This window comes from Rhinatrema bivittatum, chromosome 14 (genome assembly GCF_901001135.1).
Source record: "Rhinatrema bivittatum chromosome 14, aRhiBiv1.1, whole genome shotgun sequence".
Taxonomy (NCBI): Eukaryota; Metazoa; Chordata; class Amphibia; order Gymnophiona; family Rhinatrematidae; genus Rhinatrema; species Rhinatrema bivittatum.
In genome coordinates this window covers 81143059-81165581 of record NC_042628.1, presented here as the reverse complement: position 1 = coordinate 81165581, position 22523 = coordinate 81143059, and the positions used below count along the sequence as shown (strand labels likewise).

The 22523-nt window shown below is 47.7% G+C and overlaps 1 protein-coding gene across 2 annotated transcripts in view; it reads right to left on the bottom strand.

Annotated features, from left to right (window-relative positions):
* Positions 1 to 21638, bottom strand: part of GRAMD1A (GRAM domain containing 1A) — a 279381-nt gene extending 257743 nt beyond the window's left edge. The window contains exon 1 of one of the 2 annotated variants that reach the window (XM_029576479.1): positions 21549 to 21638. The gene's annotated coding sequence lies outside the window, so the exon portion shown is untranslated. Of the gene's footprint in view, positions 1 to 5615; positions 5729 to 21548 lie in introns of those variants that run through there. The other variant, XM_029576480.1, reaches the window with a different exon arrangement.
* Positions 21639 to 22523: the final 885 nt, after the last annotated feature.

The following is a 22523-nucleotide window of genomic DNA, read 5'->3' as shown; positions in this document are numbered from 1 at the left end:
CCCTTTCAATCGCAAACCACTTCCTTTCAAAATGCAGGCCACGAGACAAAAGTGATCTGCTTGATCTGAAAAGATTGGTCCCTGCTGGGGCAACCCCTGAAAATGACCCAACCAGAGGATTGTCGACAGCAAGATTTAGCAAGTCCGCAAACCAGGGTCAACATGGCCATCCTGGTGCCACTATCAGCCTTCCTGGTGCCTCTCTGTTTGTCTTAGCATTCAGCCTATCAGAAGCCACGGGGGAAAGACATACAACTGAACTCTCAACAGCCATGGAAGAACCAGTGCATCTCTGCCCTCTGAGCTGAACTCTCATCTGTGGCTGAAAATCCTGCTCACCTTGGCATTCATTCTTGCCACCATCAGGTCCAAATGAGGAGCTCCCCACCTGGCCTGTATGAGCTCCCACTGACACTTCCCATTCTCCCAGGTCTAACTGCTGCTGACAGAGTCTGCCCAGGCTACATGGAAGCTACTATTGCCTGCCAGGTGTCTTTCTGCCCAAGCAAACATTTGCTGAGTCTCTTGTGCTACCATGTGACTCTTGGCTCTGCCTTGCCAATTGATATATGCCACTATAGCCACATTGTGTGCCAAGACTCAAATGGAATGACTCTGCACTCATAGAAGAAAGGAGACCAACTCCTTGCGACCTGCCCTTGTCTCCAGACTACTGATAGACCATAATGCTTCTATGGACAACTGCCGACTTATGCAGACTGCCCTTGACAGACTGCCACCCTGAACCATCAGGCTGGCGTCAGTGGTCACCACCTATCCAATCCGGAATCTTCAACTCCACTCCTCGTTCTAAATTGGCCTGAGAAAGTCACCAGGAAAGACTGGTCCTGGCGATTCCCCAAAGCAGCAGTGGATGTCATAATTCTTCTGATAGCAGATTCTAGCAAGACATGAGCCTTCTGGAGGGGTCTCATCTGTGCAAATGCCCACAGAACTAAATCCAGCGCAGAAGCCATCAAGCCCAGGACCTGCAAATAATCCCACACTTTGAGTATGGAAAGCTGCAACAGACGACTGACCTGAGCCTGCAACTTCGTCCACCTTCTCCACCGTGGGCAAACACTTTGCCCAAATGGCATCGAACCGCTCATCCAGATTACTCAGGGATGGGAGGGAATTAGGCTGATCTTCCCTAGGTTTACCACCCAGCCAGAGACTGCAACCACTGTATCACACTCTGCATTGATGGATGATACATGTCTTCTGACTTTGTCCTGATGAGCCAATCATCCATTTAGGGGTGTACCAGGACCACCTTCCCCATGAAGGGCCATGGGCTACCACCACCCATCACCTTGGTGAAAGCCCGAGAAGCAGTTTTCCACCCCAAAGGGAGAAACTTCTGATGTACTGGCCTGATAGCAATATGCAGGTACCTCTCTGTCAGATCTAGTGATATTTATTTAATTTGCAGCTTTTATATACCGACATTTATTTAGTAACATCATATCGGTTTACAATTAACATAAAATTTAGCAACGGTGCTTTACAAATGAACAATTGCTAAATAGAATAACAAAGCTAGTTACATCTGAAGAGAATGTCAAAGAGGTTAGCAAAGAACAACTAGTTAAGTCAATGAGTAATTACAGGATTAAAACACATTTTCAAACAAAGCAAATTAAAATATAAAATTGAGAAAAACTTGAGGATATGAAATGTTAACTGATTAAATCTTATACTACAAATTGTAAGATGAAAAGCATATGATGATAGAAATTCCTCTTTGCAAACTGCTACTGCTACCACCTTACTTATTATATTTATTATTTATTGGCATTTTTATATACCGACAACCATTTGCACATCGTATCGGTTTACAATTAACTTAGAACTAATGGCAAAGGCCTTTACATGGAACAGTAACTATAGTTAACAGTCGAAAAACAAGAAGCAATACCGAATGAGGTTATTCGGTTATTGAGAAACTTCAATGTTTCTATTAAAAAATGAGGTACTTGGAGCATCGCATTGTCTGTCCTTCTTCAAATCCAAAATGGGATGGAAAGTGTCTTCCTTCTTTGGCACCATGAATAGATTGAATATCTGCCCTTCTCCCGTTCCTCCGGAGGAACTGGCCTATTTGCCTCCAGGCATCTTAAACTCTCTAGTGTGGCCCACACGGTGTCTTTATTTACTCACAACATGAAAGAGGAATTCATGAAACCTTCCTGGACTGGTTGAGCAAAATCTAAAGCACAGCCGTCTCTCACCGCCAGCAGCCATTGCTCCAAAGTGACCTTGGTCCACTCCTTGTATAAAAAAAAAAGAAAAAAGGCTCTCCAAACTGCTTCTTGAGAAGAGTAGACCAACCTCGCTTCATTGTGAGGCCTTGCTGCCTCCGACCCCTTGAACCAGAATTATCTTGGCAGATTTAACGCAGTCCCCGAAATAACTGCTGCTTCCCTGACCTTGCTTTTGAGAGGAGAAAGATCCCCTGTTGAAGCAATATCTCTCCTCACATCACAAAATCTAGACCGAGACAGAAAATCTTTCTCCCCCCCCTTTCGGCTTACCTTCTGGTAACCCAAGCCTTTTCGACTCCCCCACATGCTTTATTAGTAGCTCCAGATCCTCGCCAAACAAAAACTTCCCCTTAAAGGCAAGATTACTGAGCTGGGACTTGGATCAGACATCCGCTGACCAACTGCATAACCAGAGAAGCAGTCTATCTGACACCACCGACACCATAAACCTGGAGGATGTCCTGACCAGATCATAGAGCGCGTCTGCCCCATAAGCACAACAGCTTCCCGTTGTGCCGCCTGCCTAGAGGAGGAGACTGAGGAAACCTCCCCTTTCACCTGCACGTTCTGCACCCATCACAAACAGGCCCGCTGCAGAAAACTGCTACAAATTGCCACTCACATGCTCAAGGCTGAAACCTCAAACGTCCCCTTCAGGTGGATTTCCAACTTTCGATCCTGAGCAACCTTTAACGCGGCCAACCCAGCCACTGGGATGGAGATCTTTTTTGTAACCGCAGAGACTGAAGCATCCACTTTGGGAAGCACTAGCAATTCCAAGGCATCCTCTGGAAGGAGATAGAGTTTAGCCATAGCTCTTCCCTCCTTTAGGCCCACCTCCGGAGTATCCCATTCCTGGAGTACCAATTTCTTTACCGTTCTATGAAATGGAAAGGCTTTGGCAGTCCTTGCAAGCCTTCCCCGACAGGGTCCTTCCCCTTGAAGAACCTGATCACCCTAGGATTATCTCCTTTGGAAGTCCTCCAGATCTGAGGTATCCTTATCCATGTCCACCCCCATAGGGCTCCCATTAGGGTCATCCTCCTGACCCCCAGACACCTCAGAGGTCCACGTCATCACCACCACTTGGATAACCCTTAAGGCCCAGCAGACACAGAAGAGAACCTGACCCTCCCTGAGGGCCCTTCCTGCCCTCCTTAACCTGACACTGGGGCCCATCAGAATGAGCACCCTTGCCTGTTACTCCTTTTTTGGCTGTATAAGCCTTATACATCAATAGCAAAAAATCTGATGAAAACTCCTCCAAACCACTGGAGGCATCCCCAGTGGGCTTCCTAGCCTTATCCTCGCTCTCTGGGTCCACAGGGAAAGCCCAAGCGACTGGCGATAAAGGGTGGTGGGGAATCCCTCCCTTATGCTGATGATGCCTGCCATGTTCCACATGATGATAAAATGGCTGCCGTTCCCCTCACTTGTGAGCCATGCTTCGTTGCCTGCTGCCACAAAGTTTGTGACTTATTTAGATTGTGCAGCCTCGGTGGTTGCCCGAGCTTCCTTCACCCAAGGCACACCTACCACATAGTGTGTGCGCCCTCAGATGCAGACTTTTCTCTCCGCTCTTGTCGCATCCCATGGCTGCCACCATTGTAGCTGCGCAAACATACATGCCCCATGCTCATCAGGAAACTGCCCGAATCAGCCCAACTCCTCCCCTGAAGCTCCTCTGATCTTGGGGACTTAGTGGGACTCGATTGCTCACTCTCTCCTCCTCCCTCGGCTACCCCCGACCAGTTGGTCAGAGTCTGTCAACCGCAATGCCTCTTTAAAAAAAAAAAAAAAAGTCAGGCCTGCTTTACACCTCCCCCAAAGAAAGGGGAAAAAAATACTTTCTAGAGGACGTCTGGATGCTGTGAGGTCTAGCGAGAACTACCCAAGGCAAAAGAGGGAGCCAGAATTACTGGCTTTCAGTTCCCTTGTCGACTTCCGGCTGAGCTAAACCAAGGATATGAACCCCCTGATCGCCTTGCTGCACCTGAGGGTTGGCCCATGAAGATGCCTAACATCTTAGGGAGCCAACGCAGAACAATCTTCTATCATCCCTAACAGATTTATTTTACTTTTTAATTGATTCTCCAGACTGTAGATGTGCATCTCTGTCATCTGCTGGAGATCGACAAATACTGCAGGACTGCAGGTGGCATTCTAGCTTACGTATCAGTTCTGCCTCCATCTGCTGGTAGGGATGCAAAACCCACTCCCCTGGACTGAGCTGGGGTATTAACAGGAACTTTGGCTGCTCCTCCTTCCCTGCTCACCAAGTCCCTGCCCTGCCCAGAGTGCTACACCTGGCAAAACTGGGAAGAGGAGGGTGGGAGTGGTGTGACAGAGGGGAACCTGAGGAGATGGAGAAGAGCGGAATTCAAGGGCAGAGGAAAATAGAAAGGACTCAGGGAAAGCAACCTGAGGAGAAGATAGAGAGGGTGCTTGGTGGAGTTAGGGGCAGGAAAGAACTTAAATTAATCTCCATCCCCTCCCGTAAGGGGGATGGGAAATGAGGGGGAGATGGAAAAGAAGTAAGAACCGATATGATTTGATATCCTTGTTCAAGAATGTCGGTATAGAAAAATTCTAAATAAATAAATAAATAAATAAATAAGGAGGAAGCTAGAAGAGATGGGAGGAAGGAGTAGGGGGTGGCTGGGCCCCGCACTGTCCTGTGTAAAACTTAAATTCTTTTCTCCATATGTGACAGATTGCAAAGCAGAATATCCATACAACCTGCTCTGGTTTGTGCAGGAACTGGGTGACCCGAAGGCCTGCATGTTTGCTCTTGGTTATTGAACGTGCAGTGCCGGGGACTGCTTGTGGCTGCTTCCGATTCTGCAGCTGCTGCTGGATTTCCTGGGCTGCTACAATTACCTCCCATAACTCTGTGGCCACAGGGCAGCTCTGCCTCAAGCTTCCTGCACGGCAGATGTGGACGTCCTCTTACATAGACAGAAGGTGATCCAGCTGCAAAGTGCATCACAATTTCTAAAAAGATTTTTATAATCTGCAATTCTTCCCCATCACCCTCGGAGAAGCAGCCCCTGGACAAGCATTGCTTTTAATCTGTGCTTGGCCAGGGGTTTCTTCATAAAACTGCCCTGTTCCTGAGGTTTATTCCCCAAAAACAACAAATGCAGCAGCTCAAGCCTTCAATAGTTAAGCAGCTCAGCATCTGAAAATAGCAGAGGAGACTGCAGCACAAGGCAGAACACAGGGGCTGAAAACCCTGCAGAAGACACCAGCAATATGCAGAGCCCGTCCCTGAAAGCTGACGAATGCATCAATAGAAAAAAAGCATCACCAAAAGTATTTCTCTGCTTCTAATCCCCAGTCACTTACACGGGCAGGGCGTCCATACAGGGTGCTCTGGGGAGGCCGCAAGATGACGCTCCTTGGCATGCATGCCTGGCCGAGAGAAATTTCTGTACAGGTTGAGGCAGGACTGTGGAGGAAGCTCTCACACGACTGACGGTAAGGGGAGTAGCATGAGGAAGTGGGATGGTGTCACAGCGCTTTCAGTTATATTCAGGATATAGGGTCTTGCGGAGCAGAGTCCAAGTCGCAGGCGCTCCTCAGCTCCTGAGTTCTGCAGTTTGCTCAGCGGCGCTTCCACGCTGCGTTCTCTACTCTGCAGGAGCCTCGGGCGTTTTGGAAAGAGCGGGGAGTGATTCCAGCCAAACGCCTGGAAATGAGAACATTTCCAGCACAAGCTTGCTAAAGATTAACCCCAAATGCCAATCCTGGGTGTGTGTTTCTGTGCTCTGCCCCACTGCCTCCGTCGGTGCTGACCCAATACCCTCCACACCTCCCTTTCAGCCGGTACTGCCCCTGTGTGATAGCGCAGCATTCAGCTCGGTAGGACAGTATCTCAGCCTGGTGTTAGGTACACTCTGCCCTCCCAGCCCTAGCTTGCTATCAGGAACTTTCTTCCTTAGGGCTGTGTTTTTGGAGGGTGACATGGAGTGACCAATTATAGGCCTGCGTTTGGAGGGCCCTGAACCACAATGGTAGACCTGCCACCTCCAGATATGGCTCACATCCAAATAAAAAAACAAAAAAAAACTTAGGGCCGCTGGCTTTTCTCCTCTGAAGCAGCCCTGGTGGGGCTGAAGTGTTCGCCTCTGTTCCTCATGGCCCACTTGAATTGCAAAGGTGAGAGGCAGTGCATCCTGGCCAGCAAGCTCCTCTTCTACACTCTGACCGACAAGGGTGGGAGAGGAGCTGGTGGCAGTAGGAATGACTGAAGGCATCAGACTATGGCAGGAGGAAGGTGAGAGAGAGGTCTCTGGGAGGCCAGGGGGACTCAGGGATGGGTGGGATAGTCAACGGTGTGGTCAGGCAAAGCAGAGGTCCTGGCTTGGAGAGAGTCAACGGCGTGGTCAGGCAAAGCAGAGGTCCGGGCTTGAAGAGAGTCAACGGCGTGGTCAGGCAAAGCAGAGGTCCGGGCTTGGAGAGAGTCAACGGCGTGGTCAGGCAAGCAGAGGTCCGGGCTTGGAGAGAGTCAACGGCGTGGTCAGGCAAAGCAGAGGTCCGGGCTTGGAGAGAGTCAACGGCGTGGTCAGGCAAAGCAGAGGTCCGGGCTTGGAGAGAGTCAACGGCGTGGTCAGGCAAAGCAGAGGTCCGGGCTTGGAGAGAGTCAACGGCGTGGTCAGGCAAAGCAGAGGTCCGGGCTTGGAGAGAGTCAACGGCGTGGTCAGGCAAAGCAGAGGTCCGAGCTTGGAGAGAGTTAACGGCATGGTCAGGCAAAGCAGAGGTCAAGGTCCGAGGAAGCAATCAGAGGATAGGTTGGAGAACAGGAACACAGGAACGAGGAAACCAGGAGCAGGAGTCAGCGAGGATCAGGAACACAGGTACGAGGAGAATCTCTCAGGAGGAAAAGAGTACTCGACCAGTGAGGAAACCTGTTGTAAAGGCAATCCTAGGAAACGGAGCCCAGGCTTAAGTATCAGAGCTCCGCTGACGTCTTCATCTGGGACCGCGGCCAAGTTCCCGCCACGGGCCCTACTTAAGACACAGTGATGCACGCGCCGAGTAGAAGCGTCTCTCCGCAGGCCATGCTGAGAGACCCGACGCAGAACACTAGGAGCTGTAGCTGAGCCGGAGGCACCAAGGGTGGCCCGAGGACGGAGCCGGCAGCCTACCGCCGCCAGAGACGAGGGAGCAGGCACTGGATTCACGAGAGAGGTGAGGGGGCCAAGCCACGGGTCTGCTGCGGCTGGCACACGTAACAGTCTTAGAGTCTTTATGATACAGTTCTGGATCATCTAAAGGAAAGAGTTCTGGAAACAACAATTCTTCATTGTTGTGGCTGGATGAATCTGTTGTGAGCTGGTTCCACAGGCTCTCAAAGTTTGGACAGTCTCATCCTTTCACCACGGGATACGGTAGCCAAGGAAGAAATCCCACCTCTATTTGAGCTTGGCCAACCAGAGTCTTCAATAGCACTTGGTTTATAGGATACTGCTGCTGGTCCCTGTGAATACAGGCCAAGGACACAGTTTTTCCATAATCAATCTGAATCCGCTTTACTAATTCTTCTCTGAGTGACTTCACGCTCACAGAGTCCATCAGCACCTGGATGGATGAACCCTCAAGTTCCACACAAATCTCGAATGTAGACACTCCCTGGCTGGGGATATCCACAAACTTGCAAAAATGTGGAGCCATGAAATTGACGTCTATGGCCTCATCTTCACTACAGGGGCAGTATCTGGCAAAATGACCCCTTCCTTCACAGCTGAAATACGGCGGCATAGCTGAGGTTTGCATTTGGAGGTGAAAAGTCCAGCCGGATCTACACTACTGGTTGTCTTGGCTTCTGGCTCCTAGGACTTTATCGTCCTTTACTCAAGTTAAGTGACTTCTCTGGGGCCCGGGGTGATTCAGGCATGGTCTGGGCCTGGTAGGTCTCTGCCACTTCCAATAACTTTTCCAAGCGTAAGGTTTGGGTATCAGCAGACCCACTACCTCAAGGCCCATTCTAGGCTGTCTAGGAACTGCTCCAGCAGAACCAATTTGGTCATCCCTTCTAGGCATAGCCACTTCCGAGTGACATCTTTGAATCTGTGGAATAAGTTTCTTTGGTTTTCCCCAGGTTAAAAGAAGTCCCGGCTGAAATCGTTGTCAGTAGGCTTTTGGGATGAGTCCCACTCTTTCTACAATGGTGGCTTTGACTTCCTGGTATGTGGCCTTCCCTTCTGGATTGGCAGTTTGAAAGGTGATTAGATTCCCCAGATAGGTCGTCCATCTATCTTCTGGCCAGCCTGCCATTCGAGCTGCGCATTCACAGCTTTTTAGGAAACAATTGGGGTCTTCTCCCTGAATCATCTGGTGACTGGGGAGGTGGGCATGGTCATAGCAGTCTGAATGGCCTGTGCTACCTGAGGGATAGAGTTTAATACAGGTGTGCGCGCCGGATTTATAATCCAAGCACGCAAGGGGGGAAATTATGCAATTTTTGCGTGGTGATGCATTGCAGAGTTCCCCAGTTCCCTCCCAGTCTGCTCCAATTAAGGAGAAGACTGGGAGGGAAGTTTCTTACCCCCTACCCTAACCTCCCTTCCCCCCCCCCCCCCCAACCCCTAGATCCAATTTTTTTTTGTTGTTACCCTCCCCCCCCCCGAGCTGAAGTAAGTTACGCGTGCCGGCAGCCAGGACAGCGAACAATGGCGCTGTCCCAGCCCATCCCCGCGGAAGAGGCCTGGCTCTTGTGCACGTAACAGGGGTTACGCACGCAAACGGGCCCCTTCTAAAATGCACGCGGTGTGCACAAGGCCCGGCCGCGCGTGTAACCCCCGTTTTCCCGCGTGCACCTTTTTTTAAAATCTACCCGTGAGTTAGCAGTGTGTTTTGCTGGACAACTTGCTCTTGCAGCAGCTGCTGCTGGTCAGTTTGAGTATGAAGGGCGTTCTGCAGTTGCTGCTGCCCGGTAGCAAGGACCTGTATCACTTGCTCCATCTTCCTGCTTTCCCACCTGTCTCCAATTATCTCTCTCCAGGGGAAGAAAAAACAAACAAAAAAATCCTGCTGGCCTGCCTGGCCCTTAAATACTGCTTGAACCCTGACTACCCAGGCGAGGCTAGCCCCCTTAGCCTGTTGTAACATAGGCTGGGTGAGAAGAACTGTGAAGCCGCAGGGGGAAAAAAAAGAGAAAAGAAGATGCTGTAGGGTTTGTTTTTTTCCTGCTGCGGCCTGTGCTTCTCGCTCAGGCAGGAAGATTGCACTGCAGCCACTATGTGTGGTAATTTGGGGTGCCCATGGTTGAGGACAGAGCCAGTAAGTTAAAGGAGGCAGATGCTGGTTGTTTCCTTATATACAATTTATTTACAGAGCAAAAGCAGAAACCGAAAGAAGCTGCTCACCATGCATTGCTGGTAACAAAGTCAAATGTAAATGTTCTTGGTGTTCTCTGGCTTCCCAGGGTCTCTTCCACCCTTCAGGGCCCTTCCTTTTTATGGCAGGCTGAAGGGATCCTCCCGGGGCCCAGAATCCCTTGCTGGGTTGGGACAAGGATGCTGGTCCAGATGGTTGTGGCTGGACCCTTAAGGTGGTCTGAGGGAGCTTCCTGTAGACTCCCTCACACCTCGGGTATGGAAAACAATCATCCCCCCCCCCCCCCCCCCCCCAAAGCTTTCTAACCTCAGGTTGGGGGAAGACCCTGGGCTTCACATCCCCCTAGGGTCAGCCATGTTCTTACCTCTCAGCTAGCACTGCCCCCAGTGTGCCAAGGGCAGAACTGGCTCAGGAAGAGGAGAGTCCCTATGTCCCAGCACAGACCTCTGAATAAATCTCACTCCTTCAGAGTCATTTTAATACAAAACACGTTTTTATTGTAGTTTGTTGTGGGGTTTTTTGTTTTGTTTTTACTGTAAACCACTTCAAGCATAATCAGAAAAGAGAATATAAATAAAGTTGGATTTGGTTGTTCTGTACAGCTCTGATGCTCCTGTATAAATGTCCTGGAAATACTTATCTCCCCCTTCATAACAAATCTTCACTGTAAAATTTATGGATGAGATATGGTGCAAGGAAGAGGGATTCAGTTTTGTAAGGAACTGGGGAACCTTTTGGGGAAGGGAGAGTCTCTTCCGAAGGGATGGGCTCCACCTTAACCAGGGTGGAACCAGACTGCTGGCGCTAACCTTTAAAAAGGAGATAGAGCAGCTTTTAAACTAGAACAAAGGGGAAAGCCGACAGTCACTCAGCAGCGCATGGTTCGGAGAGAGGGATCTTCAAAGGATACTAATGATGCATTAGAATTAGGGCTTCCCGACAGTGAGGTTCCAATAAAAACAGGCTACTTTTGCATCTGTGCACCTTTGGGCCAAGGCAAGATTGACGCCACCTGCAGGTTCTCACGTTGGCAGGCGGACCCAGGCAAAGCAGAGTCATAGAAACAGAGAAGTGACGGCAGAAAAGGACCAAACAGTCCACCCAGTCTGCTCGGCAAGCTTACGGTCGTATCTGCTGTGCAGGTTACCCCCATGCTTATCAGTACATAACTCTCAGAAATTGTCTTTACCCCTGAGTACTCAAAAAGGGGGGTGGAGCGGGGGGAAACATTCACCCCAATCTCACCAGTTTGTAAAAGATGCACCCTGTCCCAAACACAAAATTGTACTGGAAAAAAACAATCAAGAAAATGAAGATGTCCCTCCTGATGATGGAGCTGGCTAGATGAGAAAGCAAACAGATGAGTTCTGCAGTGTGGGGACGGTCTCTCTCTCGCCTGGGGAGCTTCTCCCAATGGCTTACTTGGTACTAAACAGAAAGCAGGCCTGGTTTCAGTCTCTTACAGAAAGACCACGGTCACAAGAACATAAGAACATAAGAAATTGCCATACTGGGTCAGACCAAGGGTCCATCAAGCCCAGCATCCTGTTTCCAACAGAGGCCAAACCAGGCCACAAGAACCTGGCAATTACCCAAACACCAAGAAGATCCCATGCTACTGATGCAATTAATAGCAGTGGTCCATCAGCTTCTCTGTCCCAGCCCATGCCAGCAAGGGTTTGTGCTCGACTTCAGCTGAAAGGCTGAGGCAATTAAGATAAGATACTGAATTTGGGGACATAAGGTAAGGAAATAAACCTTCTCTTTCCTCTGTTAAAATACTCTCTGTGCAAAATTTAGATTACTTAACTTAGTCTCTTAGGAAAGTGATCCAGCCCTGGGCTCCTGGGCTTGGATATCTCTGGAAACGAAGTCTCTCAGTCTTTCAGCTCCTGGCTCCTCTCATGGCATTTCCCTTAGTCCTACTACTCTTAAAAGGGTGAATAACCATTACCTATTTACCTATTTCACCTGACTCATGATTTTATAGACCTCTATCATATCTTCTCCAAACTTAGGAGCCCTAATCTCTTCAGCCTTTCCTCATAGGGGAATCGCTCCATCCCCTTTATCATTTTTATTGCCATTCTCTGCACCTTTTCTAGTTCTGCTATAACAGGAGCAAGCAACTCTGGTCCTTGAATATCACAATATGGTCTGTTTTCAGGATATCCACAATGAATATGTTGTGGGTTTGGGCTATAGCAAGGGTATAGTGAACACAACCTCCAGAAGTGGCACAGGAGGGCAAGGCGAGAGCTAAGCATGGTTGGTCCTGTGAGGCTGGAGCTCAGGGACGAAGTGAAGCTGGAATGTCACTCTGGAGCGACATTCCACTCTGGAGCGACATGGATCCTTATCATGGGCTAAGCATGGTTGGTCCTGTGAGGCTGGAGCTCAGGGACGAAGTGAAGCTGGAATGTCACTCTGGAGCGACATTCCACTCTGGAGCGACATGGATCCTTATCATGGGCTGCTTCCAATTCCATCAGAATTGGAAGCAGCCCATGAAACATTCACCCCAATCTCACCAGTTTGTAAAAGATGCACCCTGTCCCAAACACAAAATTGTACTGGAAAAAAACAATCAAGAAAATGAAGATGTCCCTCCTGATGATGGAGCTGGCTAGATGAGAAAGCAAACAGATGAGTTCTGCAGTGTGGGGACGGTCTCTCTCTCGCCTGGGGAGCTTCTCCCAATGGCTTACTTGGTACTAAACAGAAAGCAGGCCTGGTTTCAGTCTCTTACAGAAAGACCACGGTCACAAGAACATAAGAACATAAGAAATTGCCATACTGGGTCAGACCAAGGGTCCATCAAGCCCAGCATCCTGTTTCCAACAGAGGCCAAACCAGGCCACAAGAACCTGGCAATTACCCAAACACCAAGAAGATCCCATGCTACTGATGCAATTAATAGCAGTGGTCCATCAGCTTCTCTGTCCCAGCCCATGCCAGCAAGGGTTTGTGCTCGACTTCAGCTGAAAGGCTGAGGCAATTAAGATAAGATACTGAATTTGGGGACATAAGGTAAGGAAATAACCTTCTCTTTCCTCTGTTAAAATACTCTCTGTGCAAAATTTAGATTACTTAACTTAGTCTCTTAGGAAAGTGATCCAGCCCTGGGCTCCTGGGCTTGGATATCTCTGGAAACGAAGTCTCTCAGTCTTTCAGCTCCTGGCTCCTCTCATGGCATTTCCCTTAGTCCTACTACTCTTAAAAGGGTGAATAACCATTACCTATTTACCTATTTCACCTGACTCATGATTTTATAGACCTCTATCATATCTTCTCCAAACTTAGGAGCCCTAATCTCTTCAGCCTTTCCTCATAGGGGAATCGCTCCATCCCCTTTATCATTTTTATTGCCATTCTCTGCACCTTTTCTAGTTCTGCTATAACAGGAGCAAGCAACTCTGGTCCTTGAATATCACAATATGGTCTGTTTTCAGGATATCCACAATGAATATGTTGTGGGTTTGGGCTATAGCAAGGGTATAGTGAACACAACCTCCAGAAGTGGCACAGGAGGGCAAGGCGAGAGCTAAGCATGGTTGGTCCTGTGAGGCTGGAGCTCAGGGACGAAGTGAAGCTGGAATGTCACTCTGGAGCGACATTCCACTCTGGAGCGACATGGATCCTTATCATGGGCTAAGCATGGTTGGTCCTGTGAGGCTGGAGCTCAGGGACGAAGTGAAGCTGGAATGTCACTCTGGAGCGACATTCCACTCTGGAGCGACATGGAATGGAGTTCACACTGGAACTGCATGCAGATAAGGGTGGAACTGGAGCACGGGAGCTGAGCGCTGGTAAGCGTAGAACTGGGACAGGGACTGGTGCAAGACAGAACAGAGCAGGACAAGGACTACACAGAACATGGAACACAGAAAGCCCAAAGCCAGCATAGGCAAGGAGGGGCTTGGCAGAGAGAGGCGTAGAAACAGGGAGAGACCTCGGCATCTCAGGGCTAGATCGGAAGCTAGAAACAGGGAGGCCTGGAAACAGAAGAGGCCTGGGAATATCCGGCAGACCTGTCAGGACAGAAGGCCAGGGAGTCACAGGCAGGCAAGGGAACCAGGAAACAGAAGGCCCAAGGCCAAGGAACAAGAGTCAGAAGGCCCAGAGGCCCTGAGGAAATAGAGAATGGGAAGACTGCAAGGCGCAGGTGGCTAAAGCATTGAGACATGGGAGAGGCAGGATTAAATAGGACAGGATTCTGGGTGTGGTGCAGGCAGAAGAGAGGGGCTTGGCCAGCCAGGGGCGAGAGCTTGTGGAGGCTGTAGGACAGGTAGAGGCCAGGGGCCAAACATGTGCTGGTAGTTCAGAGCCAGGCTCCCCGAGATCCTCTAGTTGAGGGAATATGAATGAATATACCTCCACTCTATGCAGATATATCTTGTGCATATTCATTATGGATATCTTGACAATTAGATCTTTTTGTGGCACTCAAGGGCCATTCTTGCCTAACCCTCTGCTATCGCCTTTATAATGGGGCAACTGGAACTGCATACAATATGCAAGATATGGTCGCACTCTAGATCAATACCGAGGCATTGTGATAGTCTATTACTGCTTTCCACAAAATTCTGCACACTTTGTCAAAACAACACAATAGAATCAATGTTTTTGAGTAATACTTACAGGTAACTTATCTCTCAAAGATGCAGAATTTTTATTTTTTATTTGTGCAGAATTCTCTAGTACTGTAATTTTATTTATTGGTTTTTTGTATACCGACATTCATGTGTACATATCATATCGGTTTACAATAATGGACAAATGTCAAAACATTTGCAATTCAAAATTTAAAAGGAAATTCTAAATACATAATCTCAAAGTATTATAAAATTAGCTAAAATTAACAAATAAAATATAATATTATAACAAATAAAATTATTAAGACAGAAAGACTAAAAATAAATCTGAATAAGTTATTGGAAGGCTTGATAAAACAGCCATGTTTTTATTCCTTTCTTAAAAACGTCAATGTTAGATTCCATCCTGAGGTCTTGTGGTAGGGAGCTGCAGAATCGAGGCCCGGCTATCGATCGTGCTCTGATGGAATTGGAAGCAGCCCATGATAAGGATCAACTTGAACCTCCCCCCAGCTCTTTTCCTCTCTTCCAGGCTCATAACCCTCCCCATTTCTTTCCCCTCACCACCAGATTCAATTCCCCCTTGACCCCTTCTCAATTCTCTCCCTCCCCCCCTCACTGGGCTCAAACTTCCCCTCAACTCTCAACCCTGATCCTCTCCCAGGCTTAACGTCTTCCAACTCTCTCTCCTCCGACACTTCTTCCAGCTTGCGTAGCTCAATACCTCCTGGTCCCTTTGCCAAATTCTGCAGCAGAATTCCCCAGAAGGTAGGCCTATGCCCTATGTCTAAAGATTTTTAAAATATATTTATTATTCTGTATGTATTGCTATCAGGTTTTCAAGATAAATTACCTCCTCCTATCCAGGGTAGCAAGGATATCAACGATTAATGCTTTACTCCAAGGATTCATCAGCACTGCCTTGGTGTTAGGTTCAGGCGGGTGGTACTTGCTGCATCCAGGACAAGGAAAGAAAGTCTTCCTTACACCGTACTCTGACATTTGGTCTTTACTGGCTCAGAGGGGCGAGTGCCCCTAGGCTTGGTGGGTGAACAAGGCGGCCACCTAGAGTGCCACAGTTTTGAGGATGGCAGAGCAGTAGCAAGAATGTGGCGATTACTTCTCATTCTTCCCACCCATGTAGGCCCAGAAGAGGTTGCGTCCCCAGGGCTGGCAGGAGCCAAGGCAGCATCAGCTCATGCTGGAGGAAAGGAGGAGGAACAATGTCGGCCCTGTGTTACCCAAAGAAAGAGGAGTCCCGTTGGCAGGGCCGGCAGAAGCAGTAGGTGAACTAGGCAGCGGCCTAGGGCGGCAGGGGCAGCAGGGGCGGCAGCAAAAGCCACCCATCCGTCCTCATCCAGCCCAGCGCTTCTCCCTCCCTCGCGGTAACCTCACGTGTGGCGGCTCTAGGGTTTCCCAGGGTCCGGTTTTCTGTTCCCCTGTACGGACCGGACACTAAAAGTCTGTCTCCTGCGGCAGGCAGCTCCTTTCCCCTACAGCTCTGCACCACTTCCTGTTTACAGGCAGGGAAGGGGATTAAGGCAGAGCAAGCAGCATGAGCGGATCTGCAGCCCTGCCCTGTGACTGCCGGGACCGCACCAAGGGCCCGACGCAATCAATGTGCAGAGAAAGCGGGCGCCATGCAATATGTAAATCAGGGGTTCACGTTAGCTAGGGGCGCGCAAGCTTCCCTAGCTCCTCCTTGCTAACGCGACCCCGATCGGGTTTCCTAACTTAGCCGGCAAACCGACACCGGGGGGTCAGGAAATGGACGCTTGTCAGTTGAGCATCTGCTTCCTGCACCCGACCGTCAAGGTTTTGGGTTTTTTTTAAACTTGTTTCTTTTAAGTACAGTTTCTTTAAGCATTTAAAACAAGTACAGAAAAGCATTTTTTCTGCTTTTCTGTACTTGTTTTAAATGCGCTCCAGGCAGGCGTTAATAGCTGATCCCTAAATGTGCGTCCGAGATGCACATTTTTTTTTTTTTTTTAATAGGAATGAATGCCTAAAAACCTCATTCACATGCATTTGTATGTGATGAGCGCTACTACATTCACTCCGCGTTGGATATGCATTGAATATGCGCTAATCCCCTTATTGCATTAGGGGATTGATTAGCGCATATTCAACCTGCGTCCAACTGCCGGTTATACAGCTCCATGCCCCTTATCACTTTGGTTGCCCTTCTCTGCACTTTCTTCAGTGCAATTATATCTTTTTTGAGATGTGGTGACCAGAATTGTACACAGTATTCAAGGTGCGGTCTCACCATGGAGCAATACAGAGGCATTATGACATTTTCCGTTGTATTTTCTATTCCCTTCCTAAAATGTCCTAACATTGTTGCTTTTTTGATTGCCACAGCTCACTGAGCAGAAGATTTCAATGTATTATGCACTAAGACACCTAGATCTCTTTCCTGGGTGACAACTAAGACCGAACCTAAAATCGTGTAACTACAGCAAGGGTTATTTTTCCCTATATGCATCACCTTGCACTTGTCCACATTTAATTTCATCTGCCATTTGGATGCCCAATCTTCCAGTCTTGCAAGGTCCTCCTGCAATTCATCACAATCTGCTTGAGATATAACTACTCTGTATAATTTTGTGTCATCTGCAAATTTGATCACCTCACTCCTCGTCCCCCTTTCCAGATCATTTATAAATAAATTAAAAAGCACCGGTCCAAGTACAGATCCCTGAGGCACTCCACTGTTTACCTTTTTCCACTGTGGAAACTGACCATTTAATCCTACTCTGTTTCCTGTCTTGTAACCAACTTGCAGTCCACAAAAGTAACCTTTATACCCGTATACGTGACCCTTTTTTTTCTATTGTATAAATCCTCCCATCTAGTTCCCTTCCCCAGTCCCCTGGACCGTTTCATATCATAGATTGTTCAGTTTAAGTTCCTTGTACCAGCCCTTGTATTCACTTGTTTTATGTAATGCCTTTGAGCAAAGTTGTAGTTTCTTGTAAACCGGGGTGATCTGTATCCCATACAGGAACTTCGGTATATAAAAGTTAAAAATAAATAAATAAATAAAAGGACATCGCCTCCTATCCCATGACTTTTTACTTTTCCTAGAAGCCTCTCATGTGGGACTTTGTCAAACGCCTTCTGAAAACCCAAGTATACAACATCTACCAGTTCACCTTTATCCACATGTTTATTAACTCCTTCAAAAAAATGAAGCAGATTTGTGAGGCAAGACTTGCCTTGGGTAAATCCATGCTGGCTGTGTCCCATTGAACCATGTCTTTCTATATGCTCTGTGATTTTATTCTTGATAACAGTTTCCATGATTTTTCCCAGCACTGAAGCCAGGCTCACTGGTTTAGTTTCCCAGATCACCCCTAGATCCCTTTTTAAATATTGGGGTTACATTGGCCATCTTCCAAACTTCAGGTACATTGAAAGATTTTAATGATAGGTTACAAATTTTTACTAATAGGTCTGAAATTTCATTTTTTAGTTCCTTCAGAACCCTGGGGTGTATACCATCTGGTCCAGGTGATTTACTACTCTGCAGTTTGTCAATCAGGTCTACCACATCTTCTAGGTTCACCATCTGAATCATTACCCATGAAAACCTTCTCCAGTACAGGTACCTCCCCAACATCCTCTTCAGTAAACACTGAAGCAAAGAAATCGTTTAATCTTACTTTTAGGGCTTCCTCAAACCACTAGTTGCCCCCTGCAAGTTTTTCAGAATGCGGCAGCAAGGGTCCTTTCAAACACAAGAAAATACGACTACATTATGCCCGTATTAATCAACTTACACTGGTTACCTATAAACCAACGCACAGAGTATAAAACTCTATGCATCATTCACAAAATTTTATATGGAGAGCAACTGAATGGCTTAATGCCACAATTAGACTACATATACCACAAAGAAATCTGCGATCGAGTAACAAGGGCTTGTTTACCATTCCCTCGGTGCAAACAGCACACTTAACACAAGTGAGAAACAGAGCAATTTCAATAGCTAGACCTAAAATCTGGAATGAGTTACCAGAACAGCTCGGACTTCAACAAAATATGAAAGAATTTTAAAAAAGATCTTAAAACGTGGCTCTTTCATAAGGCATACAATGAACATAAACAAATCCAGTAAGACCAGAACAGTTGAGCTGATATAAATCTTATTTTATTTTGTTTTACTTTTTAGTTTTTGTTTTATTGTATTTTGATTATTTCTAAGATTTTATATTCATTTATAATTCAAATTTCTAGTATGTCAATTTTATGTAGTACTGTTTATTGATAATTTGTATTTATTTATTCTTTTATTATTATTTTTGAATTTTAAGTATTTTGTAAACCGTTGTGATGGAATATTTTCTTATGGGTCGACCTAAAAAAAGATGACGGAGCATCCATTTATATTGGAGTTTACAGGCCTCCAAACCAAAGGAAGAGCTGGACAGAGATCTGGTTGAAGATATCCATAAGATAGGTAAGAAGGGGGAAGTGGTGATCGTGGGTGACTTTAATATGCCAGATGTAGACTGGAAAATCCCATCTGCAGAATCTAAAAATAGTAGAGCGATAGTGGATGCCATGCAAGTAACTTTGTTCAAACAAATGGTGTTGGAACCCACGAGAGAAGGAGCTATACTCGACTTAGTGCTCACTAATGGAGATATCGTCTCTGATGTCCAGGTGGGCGCCCACCTCAGCAGCAGTGATCATCAAACGGTATGGTTTAATATCACTAAAATAATAGGGAAAAGAAGCACAAAGACCCGAGTTTTACAGTTCAAAAACACAGACTTTGAGGAAATGGGGAAGTACCTGGAGGAAGAACTAAAAGGATGGGAGAGATGTGGATCAGCAGTGGACCAATCTAAAAGGAGCAATCACCAAGGCAACTGCTCTATATGTTAGAAATGTAAAGAAAAGCAAAATAAAAATGAAACCTATCTGGTTCTCAAACGAGGTGGCTGACAAAATTAAAGCTAAAAGAACAGCATTCAAGAAATATAAAAGATCCCAAAGGGAGGAGCACAAAGAAGAATATTTGTATCACCTGAGGGAGACGAAGAAATTAATCAAGTTGGCAAAAAGTCAAGTGGAAGAGAGGATTGCTAAGGAGATAAAAAATGGTGACAAAACATTTTTCAGATACATCAGCGAAAAGAGAAAGGTCCAAAGTGGTATAGTGAAATTGAAAGGTGGTAATGATCAATGTGTGGAGGGAGACGAAGAAATGGCAGAAATATTAAACGAATACTTCAGCTCTGTGTTCACTAAAGAAGACCCTGGAGAAGGACCATCTCTACACAACAAGAAACTGGAGGGAAGTGGAATAGATGTGAAGTGTGACATTCAGTCAGGAGTGGCTGAGAGAGAAGCCTGCCCCTAATACCCTACTGATATTCACTCAGTGCACACCCTGCTTCAGGGGGACATAGAGACACGCGCTGGGAAGCTGCTGCATGCCCCTAACACCATGCTGTGACATTCAGTCAGGAGTGGCTGAGAGAGAAGAGTGTCCCCTAATACCCTACTGATATTCAGTCACTGCACACCCTGCTTCAGGGGGACATAGAGACACGCGCTGGGAAGCTGCTGCATGCCCCTAAAACCATGCTGTGACATTCAGTCAGGAGTGGCTGAGAGAGAAGAGTGCCCCTAATACCCTACTGATATTCAGTCACTGCACACCCTGCTTCAGGGGGACATAGAGACACGCGCTGGGAAGCTGCTGCATGCCCCTAACACCATGCTGTGACATTCAGTCAGGAGTGGCTGAGAGAGAAGAGTGCCCCTAATACCCTACTGATATTCACTCAGTGCACACCCTGCTTCAGGGGGACATAGAGACACGCGCTGGGAAGCTGCTGCATGCCCCTAACACCATGCTGTGACATTCAGTCAGGAGTGGCTGAGAGAGAAGAGTGTCCCCTAATACCCTACTGATATTCACTCAGTGCACACCCTGCTTCAGAAGGACATAGAGACACGCGCTGGGAAGCTGCTGCATGCCCCTAACACCATGCTGTGACAGTCAGGAGTGGCTGAGAGAGAAGCCTGCCCCTAATACCGTACTGATATTCAGTCACTGCACACCCTGCTTCAGAAGGACATAGAGACACGCGCTGGGAAGCTGCTGCATGCCCCTAACACCATGCTGTGACAGTCAGGAGTGGCTGAGAGAGAAGCCTGCCCCTAATACCGTACTGATATTCAGTCACTGCACACCCTGCTTCAGGGGGACATAGAGACACGCGCTGGGAAGCTGCTGCATGCCCCTAACACCATGCTGTGACAGTCAGGAGTGGCTGAGAGAGAAGCCTGCCCCTAATACCGTACTGATATTCAGTCACTGCACACCCTGCTTCAGGGGGACATAGAGACACGCACTGGGAAGCTGCTGCATGCCCTTAACACCATCCTGTGACATTCAGTCAGGAGTGGCTGAGAGAGAAGAGTGCCCCTAATACCCTACTGATATTCACTCAGTGCACACCCTGCTTCAGGGGGACATAGAGACACACGCTGGGAAGCTGCTGCTTGCCCCTAACACCATGCTGTGACAGTCAGGAGTGGCTGAGAGAGAAGAGTGCCCCTAATACCCTACTGATATTCAGTCACTGCACACCCTGCTTCAGAGGGACATAGAGACACGCGCTGGGAAGCTGCTGCATGCCCCTAACACCATCCTGTGACATTCAGTCAGGAGTGGCTGAGAGAGAAGAGTGTCCCCTAATACCCTACTGATATTCACTCAGTGCACACCCTGCTTCAGGGGGACATAGAGACACACGCTGGGAAGCTGCTGCATGCCCCTAACACCATGCTGTGACAGTCAGGAGTGGCTGAGAGAGAAGAGTGCCCCTAATACCCTACTGATATTCACTCAGTGCACACCCTGCTTCAGGGGGACATAGAGACACACGCTGGGAAGCTGCTGCATGCCCCTAACACCATGCTGTGACAGTCAGGAGTGGCTGAGAGAGAAGAGTGCCCCTAATACCCTACTGATATTCAGTCAGTGCACAGAAGTGTACATGCACACGTGTAGAATTTGGGAATAGTCTGTGATGGAAAGTTTGAATTTCAGAGGGCAGAAGTGAGGTGTGTTGGCAGATCTGTATTTCTCTGTTTGGTGGTGGGGAGGGGGGTGTCAGTGTTGGAGCAGCACGGGGTGCTCTGGATCAGAACGAGGTGCATTGCTAGAGCTGTGTTGTGAGTCTCAGTAATGGAATAGGAGGTTGTGCTGCAGGACAGGATTGAGATGGCAGTATGTGCCTGTGAATTCTCACTTCATGACAAAATTAAGCTGTACCTGCTCCACAAAACAAACGTATAAATTCTAGAAGTCACTTCCTACCTGCTGGGATTGCTGCTACTTGCCTTTTCTTGAGGATCTCTGCATTTCCTTTCAGGTGCTTCTCATGTGGTTTCTGCAACTGGCTGGTCCTTCTGCATAATGCCCCAGAGAAGAGGCCTGACAAATTGCAGTGCGACTGGCTGACCTTGAGCACAGTGGAATCAGCACCATAAACCAGCTGCTCACCCCAGAACAAGGCCATCCTCTTCAGCCTGTCAACTGCAACAGGAACCCTCCCAGACAGTGCCTACCCCGTAAACCCTTACACTCAATGCACGGCGCTAATCAATTCACTAGCAGATATCACCACATCCTGTAAAAAACTGAGAGCAATTTTACATTATTGGGCGAGAAGCAGAAACATCTAGATTTATATACTGTGATTTACTCAAACAAGATCTGAGAATTCACCTGTCACACAGCCAGAATCAGAACTCAGCCAAGATCACACACAAAGCGAGACAGAGGGAAAGAAAATGACTTGCTCAAGATCCGAGTGTAATCGCACTAGCAAATTATGCCCCATCTCAGGGAGGAAAAACTACAGAACATGCTGAGTTAGAGCAATGGTCCACTGAGCCCAGCATCCTGTCTCCTACCGTGGCCAGCCTGGGTCAGCTGGAAGTAACTGGCAAATTACAACATGAAAGGTGCTGAAACCAAAGTCTGTCTGGTTAATTCATGGACCATGGCCTCCAGAAACTTGTCCAAACCTTGTTTAAACTCAAGAGAACAAGCCTTAACCATAATTTTCTCTGCACTCAGGCAGGCCAATCCCCACAAATGGACTGAGTACTTCTACCAGCAGATGGAGTAAAAGCTGACATCACTATCCTATAGCCCTGCCAGTATTCTCCGCCTCCGGCAGATGGAGTCAACACTGACATCACTCTCATATAGCCCTGCCAGTATTCTCCACCTCCAGCAGATGGAGTCAACGCTGACATCACTATCATACAGCCCTGCCAGTATTCT